Raw genomic sequence first — 17,231 nt, forward strand, 5'->3', positions numbered from 1 at the left:
GCAGTCGGGTTTTCTTTGCGCTTTCATGAGAACTGAGTTTCCCGGACGTAATCAGACAGTGAAGGTCCGGGCTTGCCTGAATAAGGAGTCTGACCAAGATGCTACATGCTTTGGCACGTTTTCTACAGAAATGTTGTAAGATGAGGGGGGAAAATTGCTCATGCAGCTCAGAAGGGCTTGTGTGAACGTGGATGACTACTGAGACCAAAACCAGACTCTTTGGCAAAGGATATGCAGTAATTTGATTTGGAGGAGTTCTGACCCGTTCTGGTTGGTAGGGAAAAAAGTCACCACAAATATTAGGATTAGGAGCTTCATTCTTCAACAACTGCAGCTTTTTTTATTTTGGTTGTATTCAGATATTTTTCTGGAATCTGGAGAGTTGGCAGTGCTGCTCCAAAAAGGAGCCTTGTTCCTCCAGCATAACTTTATTTGGCAAGCTTTCGTTCGTCCCCGTTTCCTACTGTCTGTTGCCAATTGTTAAATGTTTGTCAACAGAAACATTATCCCTCTCTTCCTCTGTTGACTCATGTCTCTCCCCAAGCGAGTTTAAGGGAGCCATTTATTAAAGCAGAATGTTCTGGTCACAAAGCGGCTGAGCTCTGCCTGGGACTTCAGCTAGAGGAGTTCGCTGAGCTTGGAGCAGCCTTGGTGTGAACAGCTGCTTATATTTGCTCTTTAAAAAGTCCCGTAGTGCAGTTTTTTTAATTTTTTTTTCCCTGTTAAAAATATTTTCCCGTAGAAAACATTAATTTAAAGAATTGAGTTTTCTCTTTCAGCTTTTAAACAAGTTTAACGTCCCTTCTTTTCATTTTTGGGGGCAGTGTGTCTATAATTCAATATGGTGTTACGCAGCTGGTATATAATAAAATCCATTGGCCAGCGACTTGCTATTCATGATGTGAACCTTTTGAAGTTTTTAGTAGCTGTTCTATTGGCAGCACTCCCAGATGTAAATAGATGGGTGCCTCTGTAGGGAAGAATTGCCAAACCTTTTGTTAAGTATCTATGGCTGTTTATTTTATACTATAGGTAAGTTCCTGTGACTTAGAAGTGAAACATATATTTTTAATTTGTTCAGTGCACACTTTTTAAAAAATGCAACATTAACCTCAGTCTTTCTCCTCCTGGAGTACGTGCCGAAATTGTGCATAATTTTGCTTTCCTTCTGAGATTAATTTTTGATGTGTACTATAAAACTATTGTGAAAGCAGGAAAATATTGTCACATTAAATGTTTTGGAGTCATGAATTAATATTTTGTTGAGCTGTTACTAGATGGGAGTGATTACTGTTTTGTAGTTAAATGTTCTTTTAATGTGTCTTTTTGTTCTGGGTTATCTCCTTTGGCTAGTAGTTAGAGAGAAATATGAAATCACAAAAACTTTCTTTAGATGCCATACTGGTTCTCTTATTTCTCCTCTTCTGCTTCAGATGCCTTATCTGACCTTATGTGTTTTACGTCATCTTGCTTTGTTCTGTAAAATATAAACTCGTCCTATTCTGTAAAGACCTCAGGCAGTGTGAAAGCAGAGGCACTGGTGAGGAGCCGGGTAAATACTACATCCAATCAAAGTTTCCTTATTGCAGAAATGGGATATTAGTGCTTCAGAAAGTGTGAGCCCAGTCAGTGATGGTGGAAGAAGGAACCACATGGGACCTCATTTAGGCCAAAAATGGTGGCTTGTTGGTGACAGCTGGGATGGGATTTCTCTGAACAAAGGCACTCACAGCTGAACTTTGTCCACGTTATTGTTGGTAGAAAAGAACAGGGACCTTAAATGTCCTGTGTCTGAATGCAGAGGTGCAATGCCTGCAATGACAGAGTGACCACCTCACGTGGTAATACTTAAGTTGTAGTCATAAGAAGTTAAATGAGATCTATCCCGAATTACTGTAATATCTTGCCATGTCTTTCAGAGGAAACATATCAAATAGCACTTCTAAGCTTGGCCACCTGGAACTGCTGTTGTCTACACAATGCTAAACTCTGTATGGAGTAATTTTTCTTTTGTTGATCAGGCCATCACCAATGGCTTGGTGATGAGATCAAAGGATATCTTGCTTGTGCACAGCCCGGTGTTATGAGCAGCCCCTGCTGCATTTTAAGCCCTTTTCTCAGGCCTGAGAACTGTCATGGTCACAGTTTCCTGCCAAGGAATTGCAGAAATTCACAATGGACAAGGGATAGAATGCCTGTGTTCACTCTAAACTGCCTCCACTCCCATCTCTCTCCTGCTTGTGAATTATAAAGCTCAGGTGTTCTTGTGCAATAGTTAATCAGTTTGATTTCCTACGTAGCAGATTTGTTGCTATTTATGTCCAGTGTGAGTAGTTCCAACTAACGCACTCGAGGCTTTTAACGCACAAGTTGTTCTCATTAGTAGGTCCAGCTCCTCCTGCCTGCTGCATGCTCTGTGTGCCACACGTTAGGAGTAACAGCTGCCAGAGGAGGAATCAATACAGCGAGGAAAGGAGGAGAGAGGTGTGAGGAAGCAGAAAGACGTCATGAGAAGAGCAGTCCTGAGAATCTGAGAAGAGTTTAACAGAGCGTGGGGGAAAGACAGCTGAACCAGAAAGGGGGAAAAAATGTAACAAAAGCAACAGATGTGTTCTCAGTCTTTCTAATTAATGTTTTATGAAAGCCACAGTTAGGTTTATTGCTCTTTTAAATTATTAGTGATTCAACTATGAAGAACTCTGGAGATGCTTGTATCTTTCATCATATTGGTTAGTAAATTGTGTTTAACACTTCAGGGATGGGACCAAGGCTGCGCACTTGTAATCATTAAAAAAAAATTGAGACACGAGTAGGAGAGTGTCATCTCCTCTTTAAATTAGTCACAGCACAGCTGAGAAGTCCCTTAACATGGTGTTTAATTAGGGCTGTTTAATTTCGTTTCACGTCATATGTTTTTGAAATACGTTAATGTCATTTTTTCCCCTTTTCTGTAATGAATTGTGCTATTATTTAGCCCATAATTAGAGAGGAAGAAAAACCTAAAATATATGCAGTTTTTCTGGTTTTTGTTATTTTGATTTCTGTGAGTTGATGTGTCTTGAGAGATGTGTAAGGGGAAAGGGCAAAGAGTATCATGCCAAAACTTGGAATATGATTCCATTTTTTAGTATTATTTCATTAATTGTCCGAATTTCTTGTGGCATCATGGGTTCCTGTCAGCTTCCTTGCAGAGGTCTCTGCTTTTTACTGGCCTCAAGCAGCACAAGTGGAAGGAAGACTCGGGTTCCTGGGATCTCTCCCTTGTTTGGTCGCAGCAGGTAACAGAGCCAGCCATAAGCATTTTTCAGAGCCACACGCTGCTGAGTTCAGGACAAAATGTTTACTGTCTGCGCCAGTGCCTCAGTCCTGATGCAGATGCTCGAGTGTGTTTGCAGTGCTGTGATGCTTTGGGTCCTGTGCTGGCAATTTTCAGAGGCTGTTCCCCATGCAGCTTCCTAGTCTGTGTGTTTCCTTTTAAGTTTCCAGTGGAACTGAGTCCCTCTGGGATAGCTGACTGTTAATCAGGGATACTGTGGTAGGATAGAGGAATGATGCAGACTACAGAGTTGTGATGTCACTGTGTAACGTCCTTGGATAAATTACAGTATGGTTTATATCTACACACCATCCTGGATGATTGTGGAAATAGATAAGTTAAACCTCCCCTTTCTCATAAGAGCCTCCCTTTTTACAGCATTGTACAGGCATTGATTTGGATACCAACTAAAAATAAAACAACCAACCCCACTGTTTTTTGGGTAAGTGCTTTTCAAGAGTGTAGTTACTTGTCTTCAGTGATAGAGTGCTAATGATTGTTTCATTTGGATAAATTAGCAAGTTTGAGTTGGCATTCTGGATGCTGCTATGTATTTTTATAGCCAACATTCAGAAGTTTTTGCAAAATTAAATTCCTTCTCTACTTCTCAATTCGTAGCAAGATGAGGAAGAAACCAGTTTGATTTTGACATTTTATTTTGGCTTTTAGGTGATCATGCAAGGTTGTCTTGTGTTCATGAACTGGGACATAGATGGGTAGGAGCAGAGAAGCTTCTCCTCTGCTGCCCGGACTCCCATGACTGAAGACAGCTGTTGTCTGTGACACTTGTGTGTATCAGCAGGACTAAAGCAAATACTTAAACAATCAATCCTGTTTTATTCTAATTTAGGCAGAAACATTTTTCAATAATTTAGTCCAGTTCACAGGATTAGAAAGTAATTAGAAGAGCCTTGTTTAGCACTAGCTGATCTGATTAATGCAAAAGCCTGAGACAGACAGAAGAGAAGGGAGGGAGGACAGTATGGAGGGAAAGGGGCTTATAGGCAAAACGCTCTTCAGAGCCACGTTGGCTATTTTTATCCTGTTCTTTTTCTTTCTCCCTCCCACAACTTTCCATTGTACCAAAATAGTTCAAAATGTTTGGTTCAGGGCAGCTGACATCACTAGTTGTCATGCTGTGTCCTGCTGAATATATTTCTGTAACAGGAGCTGATGCCTCATACAATGATGGCCTTCTGGGACTCTCAGCTGCTCAGAAAGGACTGGTGACACTGTGGGGCAGTAACATCTTGTGCTTTGGCAAGGGGTGACCAGGCAGGAGGGACTCTGTTGGCTCTTCTGTGGGAATGAGAGCATGGATGTGCTTGTGGAGATGGCTCTTGGACACAAGTGTCCTGTCCTCAGGGCAGAGCTGGTGACAGGAGGCAGGCCTGGATGGCATTGCCAGCCTGGTGGGCTCATTTGGCTGGGATGTGCCTGCTGGAGAGGTGGCTCTCCCTGCATGTGCTGGGTATTCCCAGCATACACAGATAGCAAAGTCTCTTCTGGCTGTAGACACAAAACTTGTTGTGCTCTGCCTGATGTTCAGTCCCCCAAGAAGCTGTCAGATACCTCTGGCAAAGCCATGCCATGACTGGGGCTCTTGCTGGAGCTCAGGACTTGGAGGTGTGCTCTGCAAAGATGCTATGTCTCCCAGGTAGGTCCAGCACACCAGGCACTTCTCTGTTTCTTAGGATAATCCTCTGTGAATCCTTTGTGAACATCACTGAACTATGTACAGTGTATTATCTTAATGAAGAACTTGGTGCCTTTCTTCAGAGAAAGGAGAACTCCATTCTTTACAGCATGGAGTTGTATTTGGGTTACGTGTTCCACATCCTGTGAAGTGATAGCCAGAGGGAGAGCACTGCTAAAATTCTCTGTGTTGAAACAACCCTCTAAGGTGTCTCCGGAGCTCATACAGAAAGGGCTCCTGGCCAAGGTTTAATAGCATTTTCCTCTTGTTTAGAGGTAAAAGTACGCTTGCTTCTTTTTTTACTGAAGATGCCTCCTGGACACTTTACAAAGAATAGATCTGACTGTATCCTCAGTCAGAGGAAATTATTCACCCTTCTTTTATCTTTTCTTGGTATGCATATAGGATTTATTCCAGATTTTAGCTGCTTGTTTCAGTCTGGAAGATTATTTCATTTATGTATGAGTGTGCAACATTCATCCTTCTGGGTGTTGACTATAGTTCCTGGTTTGTTTATTTTTTTTCCTATGTTGCAATAGCTATGTTTCTGGTGCTGCTCTTTATGGGAAAATTATCTATTTCACACAATTTCTGTCTGCTGTTCTCTGGGATCTCAAACATCTGTGCACTCCAAGACCTTTACCAGGTAGGTTTTTAGGAGAAAAAAAGTTCTCTGTAGAAGAGCTTTTCTCTTGCCATTTTTTAATTTTTTTTAAGAGGTGTGATGTTAGGAATGTGATCTCCTATCAGTTGTCCTGTGTCTTAAGATGGCTGAGGCAAAATCTATCTGTTCCTCTATTGTACATCTCTCTGTAATTTTGTACACCAAAATTGAGTTTGTTAAAGTGTTATTTTGTTGAGGAGAATTTTAAAATCCTTTTCTTAATCCCTGGCGCTGTGGGGTTCAACAGAATCTTAACTAAAACTTCAGCAAATTGCTGTCAGAGAAGAGATGTTGCATTTCTTTTAAGAGTTGCCAGCACCTAGTCTCTTGAAAGGGGATTGGATGTATGGATTAACCCTTTCTTCCAGCTTTCTGAAGAACAAACCTGCTTCTCTGAAGGAATGAAGCCCATTAGCACTGAAGCCAGACTGCCTGAACTTGTCAGAAAATTCTGCTCTGTTAATTTTTCAAGTTCTTTTCTGTCTGGTACGGAAATAAGTTTAGAAGTGCTTTTGCTCAGACAGCAGGAACGCGCGGTAGCAGATGCTCCCCAGGTGAAAGGAACATTGAGGATATCTGTGTGATTCCTTTTATTTTTTAAAAAAAGAAAAAACAGCAGTGAGTGCAGCTGTCCTCAGAAGGGCAGGTAGTAGCACAATATTAAAATTCTTAATTTACTATCTGGAAAAAGTAGTCTTGGAACACCACCCAAAGTACATGGAGTTACTGAAAAAAGGCTTGTGTCTCTTCATTGTTGGTTTATGTAACTTCACACAGAGGAGGGATGATGTGAACTGCACCTTGCTGGCTACTCACACCCAGACAGCCCAATCTGCTCTTCTGTCCACACATCCCAAGCTCAGAACACCAAAGCCTTACAGGGAAGGTGCTGCCTGTCAGCAGGATGCATTTCCCAGCAGGGAAGAGGAAAATTCTGATAAAGAGGCTTTGCTAATTCCTTCTTTTACAGAGTCCCCAGTTTCAGTGTGACTGATAAATTTCTTTAGAATTATGCAGGGAAAAGATAAAGCTTAGGTCTTGAGACCACATTCTGTGTGGGACAGAGGGGAAGCTGTATTATCTCTCAACTGAAATAGTTATTTTTCTGTTGCTTTGCAGCATAGAAAGATTTTTTCGTGTCTGGGTATATCATTCAAATCAGTACAATTTTAAATCCACACATAACCATCCCTTGTTTTGAGGGGTGACTCTTGCAAAAGCTGGGGCAGAAGTGTGGCTTCACATTGATTTTTGAGGAATGTCTCAGGTGTTGGTCTCAGCTTCTATGACCTGATAAGTTGCAAATCCCTCCTGAGCAGTTAAAGATCCTTTTTGTCATTTGCTGGTGCAGCCAAGGGAATGAAACAACTTCAGTACACAACTGTGCATCTAATTTTAGTATTTGTTTTTGAAAATTACTGGTTTTCCTTAACCAATTTCTTGGTTGTGCTCTCAGTATTTAATTAAAAGACTGAATTTGTATTTTAACAGGCTCTTGGAAGTAACACTGCAAGTTTGGTGTATCTATGGGTTTTTTCCTGGTTGCTAGTGGATCAGTATGTCTATAAAGGTGTTTCTACTTGCTTTTCAGTTTCCTGTGCTGTATTTGGAAAAGTAATAAATTAGGGTTGGGAATCACTGTTGTCCCACTAGCTAATTAACAGTGATACAACTGTACCAGTAATTAAACTATTACCCACCATACTATTTTTTTCAACTACTCATTCAGATGTTCTTTACTTTGGCCTATGAATCCATAGTTTGTATTTCAAATAGATTTTTTTCCTACCTCTGTTGTACAGAAAAGCTTCAATGTGATGTTTTCTAAGAGATTCTGAAATAGCTGTGTGCTATTGTTGACAAAACTGAAGAGAGTGTTGCATCATTCTGTCAAAAATCTTTAAAAATTAACTGCATGGTTACACTAGTGAAAGTTTGTATATATAATTTGTTAATGAAAGTTAGTTAAGATAATGCTTTGATTCCTTTTCCCACTGACTTTCTGACCCTTTGAGGAGACACAATTTATGCCTTCTATGGACCTCAATTTTTAAGTTTAACAAGATAATTCACACTAAAGCTGAAAGGATCTGCTTCTCCTCACAGGATCTGGTCTAAGGCATGCCGGGAGAGATGGGACTTACCTGAACTGACTTGTTTTTAAATTAAAGACAAAATATTTCCCCCATAAAGGGGGGGTGAGGGGGAGGTTTTGATCTCTGCCATTGAGAAGTGATGCTGACCTGTAATATTTTCTAGTGAATAAATATCCTTCCTAATTAAAATGCTGTGGTTAACTTAAAGTGTAAGAGATGAATTTGTGGAACTTGATACAGAGGATGAAAATTTTAGGTGGGGCTGCTTTGGCACATTGGTATTTCTTTGCCCAACCTGCTCAATAACTAATGACTGGTAGATGATTGAATTCCCCCCAGCTGTGTGTCTCAGTGCAGCAAGATGCACGTGTGTGTGCTAGTACACACGCTTTAAAAGTGAGGTGACACGTGCAGGCATGCAAAATTGCTTATGAATAGTGAAAACAAGTTAGGCTTTTTTTTCCTCATGATGTGTATCTGAGTTTGTACTGTGTACTGAAGCTCCTGCAAAGAAAGCTGAGATGTTTGAAGTAGCTGTGTTGATACCTTTGTTTCCATGTGCACTCTCAGTTGTGGTGTGCCCTAGCACATTTCTGTCTCATTAAAACACATTTTTTTTAGATGGAAAGAAGATAAAGTTTATGTGAAGGTTTCAGCTGTTTAAGTCCTGCCTACTGTATGATAGAGGTGTCGTTTTCCAAGGTGAAACTGTAGCAGGAAGGCAGGTGCTGAGCTCATTTTCAGTCTCTTCCCTACAGAAATAACTAACGTGCCTTCTGATGCAAGACACCTTTTTTCCTAAATAGTTGTAATTTCACAATGCAAGTACATGAGACACTATATGCACCCGTCTTCCAAAACACAGTATGCGGGGAAGCTTGACCTCCATATCTAACATGGTTTTGCAGTTGCAGGTTTTCTTTAGGCTACAGTGGTGCATAAAACTAGTCTGTATTATCAGTTAATTTTTGGTTGTTGTCATACAAAGAGAGCTTGCAAGGCAAGATGGCAGTGAGGAAACTAAATCATTTTTTACAAAGACAAACTTGTCTGCACCCTGGTACTCTGAACAGAACGAGCTGTCTGCATTTGTGTATCTTGGGCTATATAGCAAGAAGTCTGATTGCTGAAGCCAGGTTGCCATGGTGAAATAATTCCCAGCAATTAAAGCACAGTTCCATCCTGAAAAGCAACTCTGTGCAAGCTATGTTGTGAAATCCCGTGCTTACAAGGCCATGAGGTTTCCAAATCAAATTTGCTTGGTTTAGAAATAAAAAGGTAGCTTTGCAGTCCTCCAGCTCTACAAAATTCATCGGGGTTGAGACATTACAGTGCCTTTAGTGATTTATGTGCTCTGGTGGTGAACTCCCTCCCTGCATAGGTGCACCATAGGGTACTGGATGTGCTCATCTAGAGATAACAGGGCTGTATCAAAGTAGCCAGGAGGAGCAGTTGCTGCCAAAACCTGAATTTAATAGTGACGTAAAAGTCAAAATAATTCTGTGTTCCAATAGGAGATTAGAGGATAATAAATCAGTGATTAAATTAATAGACATATCAGAAAAGACACAGGGAATAGATTTGCTAATTAAGATTTTTTTGTGGTTTTACTACAGTACATTAAATTTATTCTTTCGATTTGAAGAGTTTAAAAACCTGAAAAGAGAGATAAAACTTTTTTTTGTCAATTACATTGTTTTTTCTTGTTATCAGCAGGTAGTATTTCTGGCCTTCAGAGTTTCAAATTGTCTGCTGAAAAATACTCCTCTGAATATAAAAACAAACCTGACAGATCTATATTTATCTTCCCCAGAGTGAAAAAGGTGCTAAAAGCCCCTCCAAAACTTGCTTTCAAATCTTGGTGCAGATCACTTGTTCTCAAGGGTCTGTGGGTGACCTTTCCACTGCAGCACATGTAACAACCAGGCTCACTGGCTCTGCCATGGTTTGCTTTCAGTTAAGAGCCAATTTTCTTCTTTCTCTATGTGTTTTAATTAGAGAAATGTACGGTATGCTGTAGATCTCTGCCTTGGACTGCAATGTTTTTTTGTTTTAGAGAAAGAACTGTTTATCTCTGCTGCTTTCCAAAGGTCCTTGGAGAGCTAGCTGAGATGTAAATATTGACATGTGCAGATACCTGTGCTGAAATGAATCCTGGTCCTACTGTGTGGCTGCAGTATGGGAGTATATTTAGCAGTGGAGGATGATGAGGACACATTTGTGTTGCTTGAATACTAATGACATTTTTCCTCTAAGGGAGGCAAGGATACAGGAGCATCCTTATCTTGGTATTGTGTATGGGCCTGATGGGTTGGAGTGTTTGCCTGGGGACTGAAATGAGCTTTTTGTTAACGAGACAGAGTCCAGATCAGAGCTCCAGCCTGCGTTTTCAGCTGATGAATGGCTGGGCAGAGGTGTCCTAAAGAGTCAGCATGGGGTGGCCTCTCCTGTCCCCACACCAGGGTCTGCTCTGAGTGCCATTCCAGGGGAGGAGGAATTGCAGACACGGGAGAATATACTATGAGACTCCTTCTCAAGCAGGGATTTGGGGGTTGTCCTCTTTCTGCTCAGTTTTGGCTTCCTTTCAGACAGTTTGCTAACTGGAGACTTAAAAAACAACAAAAAACAAAAGCCACCACTCCATGTCATTCCCATGCTCAGGACTTGGGCACCTCTGACTTAGTGCTCTGCTGTGTGGTTTGTTCTAAGCATTGACTAAACACTTAGTCTATGACCTACTGAATCTCTGTTACCACAGACTTTATTTGGCTCCATGAAGAGATGTTGACAATAGGAAAGATTAGTCCTTTTTATTTTCTATTCCAGAAATTACCAGAAATCTGGATTGTAGTAAGTTGCTTAAGAAAAGAATCTTGCTGAGCCTCCTTATTGGGATATGTGAGGGCTTTTTGCCACCAAGGTAAAAGAGAACATTTCAAAATTAAGAACAACTGTGTATTGCTTGGGTAATTTTGTTTCTTCTAGTGAATTGTTTCATTTGAATTACATCACTGGCTCCTAGAAAAAAGTAATCTGTTTGTTTCCCATTGGACATGGCTTCCCTGGTGTGCCAGTTGTGTTATCTGGAGGGGAACCTGGAGAGGGCAAGGACTATGTAGCGAGGAAGCTGGAAACCTCTGTTCAGTCTGGGGGAGGAGTTCTGGCAGGTAGGCCTGGGGAAGAAAGGGAACTCCAGTGCAGCATGTTCTACCACAAGAATGCACTCTGCACATTTTTCTAGCATTAGCTGAGCTGTGGCATGCCTGGCCTTGCCTCTGCAGCCATTCTTCCCAGAGCTGCATTGGAGACAAGGTGGGGGACCCTGGGCTCCAGCAGACCTGGGAGTCTCAGCAGGGGAGTTAATGTGCCTCTGACACACCGCTGTGGGCAAACACTCAGCTTGTGCTGGGAGGTGATGTACCAGGGAGGTAAGAAGAATCATAGCTGTTTGGGATAGAAAAGACCCTTGAGGTCATTGAGTCTGCCATTAAACCATATCCAGACATCATAAATAGTTCCAGGGATGGTGACTCCACCAGTTCCCTGGGCAGCCTGCTCCAGTGCCTGATAACTATTCGGTGAAGAAATTTTTCCTAACACACGGTCTATTCCTTGAGGCCATTTCCTTTTATCCTGTCCACTGTTACCTGGGAAAAGAGACCTTTTCTTGCTGCAACTTCCTTTCAGGTAGTTATAGAGAGTGGTAAGGTAGCCTGAGGCTCCTTTTCTCTGGGCCACACAAGTCCAGCTCAGTCAGCTGTTCCCTGTAAGACTTGTGTTCCAGCCCCTTCACCAGCAGGTGGGTGGGGAGTCCTACAAGAGAGCACAGAAAGGCCTGATGTACCAGACATGGCATGGTGCAGGTGCCCTATGTTCTCCTTGCTTTTCCAGCAGCACCAGCTGGAGCTCAGTCTGGCCCTACAGAATGTTTTGGGCTTTCTGTTGAGAAGCAGCATTATGAAATAATGTTACGGCACTTGTCATCCTTAACATGCCTGCCATGCCTTGGCACCGACTGTTTACAGCAGAGCATCCGGAGGCCAAGCAAAGATTCCCTTTTAAGGCAAAGAGCCACTATGAGAATCCCAAAGAAAAAGTTTCCCTGACATGTAGGGTACATTCTTCTTTCCTCCTCCTCCTCTTAAATAAACTATTAGTAACTTTTAAAAACAGAACAAAAATGAACAATTAGGGCCAGCAATGCTGCCAAAGATGCTTTATGCTGCGCAGCCCCCTTAGACCTGGGCAGCAACCAAGCCCTGGAGCTGACCTGGGGCAGAAGAGGGGAAGAATGAAGCTGAGGTCAGAGGGGTCTGTCAGAGATCGGAATGGAGACTGCCTTAAAAAGCTTGGTCTCCTTCCCTTCCGCAGCCCTGGAGAAAAGCACTGTCCACAGCAATCTGTGAGCAATTGCACTGAATGCTGCACTGGGATTTGGACTTGCTTTCCAATACCTTGCACAGCTTCCTTTCCCATGCTGATGTTCTTTTCTTTCCCAATCCTGAACATGATGTGTACATCCAGGATTTGTGTTCTGAGTGTGCTGTCATGTGGCATTTCCAGCTGAAGGTTAAGCAGTGATCTGGGTTAAAACAGGACATGAGATTGCAGAAAAACCTCTAGAGGTGCTAATACTGTGCTGTTTTAAAGAAAGAGGGGAAATACAAACATCGTCTCTATTGTTGTTCTCAAAGGAAGGGCAGCTCGACTGATGTTTGAAGGAAGCTGTTATTCCCCTTTTTGTGCATGCTGTACAAGTAAACAAAGACACTGAATTACCAAGAAGGGATTTAAGCTCTGTAGCCCTTCTAAGTTTCCAGTTCTTGCTCTTAACTGAGGAAAAATGGCAGTAGGTTGCTGGGTAGGAAACGGGACAGCCTTCAAGAGTTTATTCCTGACCCGTAAGAACTGGCGTAACCTGCTTCTTCATTGTTCTTGTCACTTGGACTCATAAATTTCAGCTCATAAAACTGCTTCCTTCCTGCTATGAATGGGTTCAGGACTCCTGTGCTTATGCAGAACGTTTGTAACCAGAAATTAACTGATAATTTCTTTCCAGTATAGGGCCACATAAAAAGCCTATAAAGGTAAAAAGTGTGTCTGTGAGCAGCTGACCTGGTTTACCTTACAAAGCTGTAGCCTTCTGTGCATGGCTGAAATCAACAGTGTTTTTCCTTTCTGCAAAGGGATTACATTAGAGGAAGAAACCTCAAATATTGGATTTTTTTTGCCTTAATGTGTTTTACTCCCTCTTCTGTTCCACTCACATCCCCTTTGACTCCCTAGCCAGAGAAGGGAAGAGGAGAGAAGCTAAAATGCAAACATCTAGTACACCTTTAATTTTGAATTCTAAACCCTTATTCACTGTAAGAGTGAAAACAATGCTCATAAAGTTTAGCCTGAAGGACACTGCTACAATGTTGTCTTACTACCATAATTTTGTCTTTTAAGAAGCTAACCCCTAAGTAGGTTTTGGTAGGAGTACTTTATTTTATAACACTTCATATAGCGGTGTGTGTTTTGAAACACAACACTTCAAAAAGGAAAAAAAAATTACAGGATAAAAAAATCAAAGGCCCAGATAGTTTGAGATATCAGCTAGTTCAGTGTGCAGAGGTTCTACTTGGAGTATGGTGTTGCTGTTACAGACAGTAATCTCTGTAAAAGTTCTAGTTGGGAGTGCACCATTTAAACCCCAAACCTTTCCAGATTGTGAACTATACAAATTGTAAAGTGCAAGCCAGGTTACTTGAAAACAGCCCCCAAACCCTTGGGTGTTGTTTTTAATATAATTTTGTAATACTTCTGTGGGCATCTTTGGTTTTGATGTTCCTTAATACCATTTTTTTTCCTTTTGTGTCATTTTTTCCGTGCATTGCTGTGGGCTGCGGGGCTGTACTCTCACCCGCACTAAAGGAATATATCACAGCTGGATTGGCAACAGTTGAGACTGGCTGTCTTCTGAATTTGTGGGGATTGCTAGGATTATAGCAGTTAACCTTGCGTAAGGAAGAGTCAGTTGCTAAAAAAAGCCCACAAAATCCTACCACATTAATCACAAAATATGTGTCTTTCTCCTGTAAGGTTCATGATCCATGGTGATTTTCATCCTCACAGACTTGAGATAGCTTGTGAATTTTGAAGTTTGCAAACAAGAGACAAATTTGCCATGTGAGGCCTGTCAGACCTTTTCTGTAAATTTTCCAATGGAAATTGGAGTGTTTGAGATTTGGTTGGAATCTCAAACTGGTGCATGATCCAGAGGGAGTGATAGGAGTTTTGCCTACAGCTCTGGTCATCACCACTATAGGCTTTTCAAATAAGTTCTTTAACTTTCTAAAGTTACTCTTATTTCCATTTTAATATGCCAGACCAAAATGAGAGAACCCACTGATAACGTGTACTTCCAAAAGAAAAAATAGACAGCCATTCATCCCAAGGACAGTTTGTTTGGTGTGGAGGATGGAGAAGGGGGATCAAAGTATCATCAGTTGTCCTTGAAGAGATTTCATTTTCAGATGCAATGTAAGAAGCTGCACAGCTTGCTGGGGACAGCAAGAAATTATTTTAGCTGTGCTGGCTTCCTCTGAAAAAAAAAGGAATCTTGAACTGGTAGAGATCATCTAAAATAGCATGGTCAGTTTAGGGAAGTTTGCCATTTAATAAATCATTGGTCTTCCCTCTATGTGATCAACCTTGGAATAAATCATGTGCACGATCAGAGCCATGGACCCCTGGTACAGTTCTGAAGTGATGAGAAGCACATCAGATTATGAAGTACATCCACTTTGGGATGTGGAGACATTGAGTCTCTGGTCCTTCTTCAGCTAAATCAGATTGCTTCTTGTGTGCTTCTTTCCAAACAAACCTAGTTGGTTTACGCTGAAGCACATCTTTAGCATTTGTACCATGAATCAGCTTTGAACCTTACAGCCAGAGTCTGCTATGAAATGGGAATAACACTTCCTCAAAATGGTATTAAAACTAAACCTTGATGGTGCTTTGAAGATGTTCTGAAGTGCAGTGTTTTTTTAACCAAGAAACTACTGAGCATCTGATCAAGAAAGAGATGACAGAGAAAGACTAGAGGAGGATCTTTATTAACTGACATGTGGTAAGAAAGTAAGCTGGGAAATTGGCAACTTTATTCAATCTTAACAAGGCTGTTAGACTAGGGAAAAAATCATCAGTGGGCTGTCAGTTGGTGGAGTGTCTTCACTCTTTCTCCAGTGAAATCCAGGCAAGCCTGCAGCTGATGTGTTTTCTAGCTGGACACAAGGCTGAGTATGGCAGCCCTGCCACAGAAGCATTAGTGTTGTACAGTCTTGGCTTGGTGCCAGTTTACTGAACCTTCTTCTAAGACTTCAGGCAAGCCATCTCTCTTCTGCCATTTCCCATCACTTTTTCCTCTCTGGAATTTATTTTTGGGTGTGTCTTGGCCTGTGGCATCACGTTCAATTGAGTGCCTAAAACCAGAGGCAGACATAGCCTGGGTATTGTCTGAGGAATTAGTTTGTACTCTGGTTTGCCTGTCAGTAAAAACTGTGGAGTGCTGTCTCTTTGGGTTCCCTAAAGATGTTTCTTTCGTTAATTAGTATTTAAGTACTGATAGACAGGACTTGTCTAAGCTGTGGACAGACCATCAAACTGATGCATAACAGCTACATCTGCAGTTGCTTGCGTGATACAGTTGATGTGGTATGGACATGTTAAGACAAATTTAGCAGAATTCTCTAATTTTTGAAGAAAGACTCATGTAAACTTGAATCAGGACTTGAGGTGCCTATAGCTGTGTTTTGAAAATTCTGCTTGTGGTCTTAGATGACACTTAGTTATGTTTTCCAATAAACAGTCATTTACAGGTGGTGAATTTCGGTGTTTCCTTATTAGAACAGTAAAACTACTGTCCTTGACATTTTTTGTATTTGTGTATTTTAAACATAAAATGAAAAATTAAAGGCAGCATCTTGGATGAGAAGATCACACAAAAATGAGGTAATGGATGTTTCACTTCATGCCCCTGGAGTTGAGTCCAGCTGGTGTTAACACATTTTTGAAAGAGCAGTGAACTTGGGTGTAGACATGAGCAGAGGGAAGGAAGCTTATTCCTAAACTTTGCACTATTTGGTAATCCTGGTGATTGTGAATGAATGAACTTTGGTTTATGTGGAATATGGAAGTATTCTTGGTTGATTCTTAATCATATGTAATTGTGTTTCTAAAACAGGGGTTTTTTTCATACTGCTGTATGCTCCAGCTTTGTAAGTTTAGAAAGAACATGCTTTACGCTATGGGCAGGTATTGATAGTTCCCAAACTAAAGCCACAGTTTTACAGCCTAGACTGAGCATGACTAAATTAATTTGAGTAGGTCAATAGCACCTAAGTTCTGCCTAATTGGAGAGGGTTACATGGCCCAGTTCAAAATGACATTTTTAAGGCTGGATACTTTTTTTGTTAGTTTGTACTTACAGTACTGGGGCCATGTAGTGTCCCAGCTGCACTGCATGCAGGTCATGGAAATGTGCTGCTGTAAACAATTTCTGTGGTCTTCCTGTGGTTTCAGAAGCTGCAAAAGGTTAACAAGATGTTTGTGCTGCACATGACAATTTGACATTCAGCTTTCAGTGGTGTGAATAAATCCTTTGTTAGCAGTGATTCTGGGTATTTTGCAGGTTCTGTGGTGATACCCAAGACGTTTTTCTTTAAACTGAGTCAAAGCTTTGGAAAGGGGCAGAGCATGAGATTCTTCAGGAAGCTTTTGTTTGAAGTGCTTCAGTTCCAGCACAAGGCAGTTGTGGAAAGACTTACACACTCTATTTAAAAGACTCCAAGAGGCTGTGTGTATTGATCTAACAGAGAACTGACATTTGTGTGAAAATGAGAGGCTTTGGATTCTGCAAAAGGACAATGTAGTGTTGTTTGCAGTAGCAAACTTGTGAAATATATTTAGCGTTGAATTTTTGTTTATTCTCTTGAAATGAGGAAGGGATGCAGTGAGGATGAGGTACACTCCACCCATTCCCATGTGATGGAAGGTTTGCCTCAGTCTCGTATGTCTTGCTTCCTTCTGTGGTTTCCCTCCACCGCCTGACAGACTGTCTTTCACCTCTTTGTCTCTCTCTTCCCTCCTCCTCCTTATAGAAGACTGCTCTTAGCTGATGTGGCACAGCCCTACCTGGGGCTCTTGGTTTAATTATCATGAACTACAGCAAAGACAGAAACTCTATCCAAACTACTTCTCACTGATAACTTTTTTCCCCGAGTGTGGTTAATGTGGTTTATTAAACCAGTCTCAGAAGCTGAAGGTATTTTCTGCATGACTGTTGCTAGAACTATAATTTAACTAAAAAAAAAAAATCAATTTATCCTTCAATGCTAGAATCCTGGCCTCCTCCCTCCCCAGCCAAACTAAATCCAGAAACCACTAAATGTAGCAAATGCAACGGTTTGAAGACAG

General features: G+C 41.3%; 1 protein-coding gene across 3 annotated transcripts in view; it reads left to right on the forward strand.

Annotated features, from left to right (window-relative positions):
- The window catches only part of MOB2 (MOB kinase activator 2), a 110,125-nt gene that overhangs the window by 80,730 nt on the left and 12,164 nt on the right, over positions 1 to 17,231 (forward strand). The window lies entirely within an intron of this gene.

The sequence above is a fragment of the Vidua macroura genome, chromosome 6 (assembly GCF_024509145.1).
Source record: "Vidua macroura isolate BioBank_ID:100142 chromosome 6, ASM2450914v1, whole genome shotgun sequence".
Classification (NCBI taxonomy): Eukaryota; Metazoa; Chordata; class Aves; order Passeriformes; family Viduidae; genus Vidua; species Vidua macroura.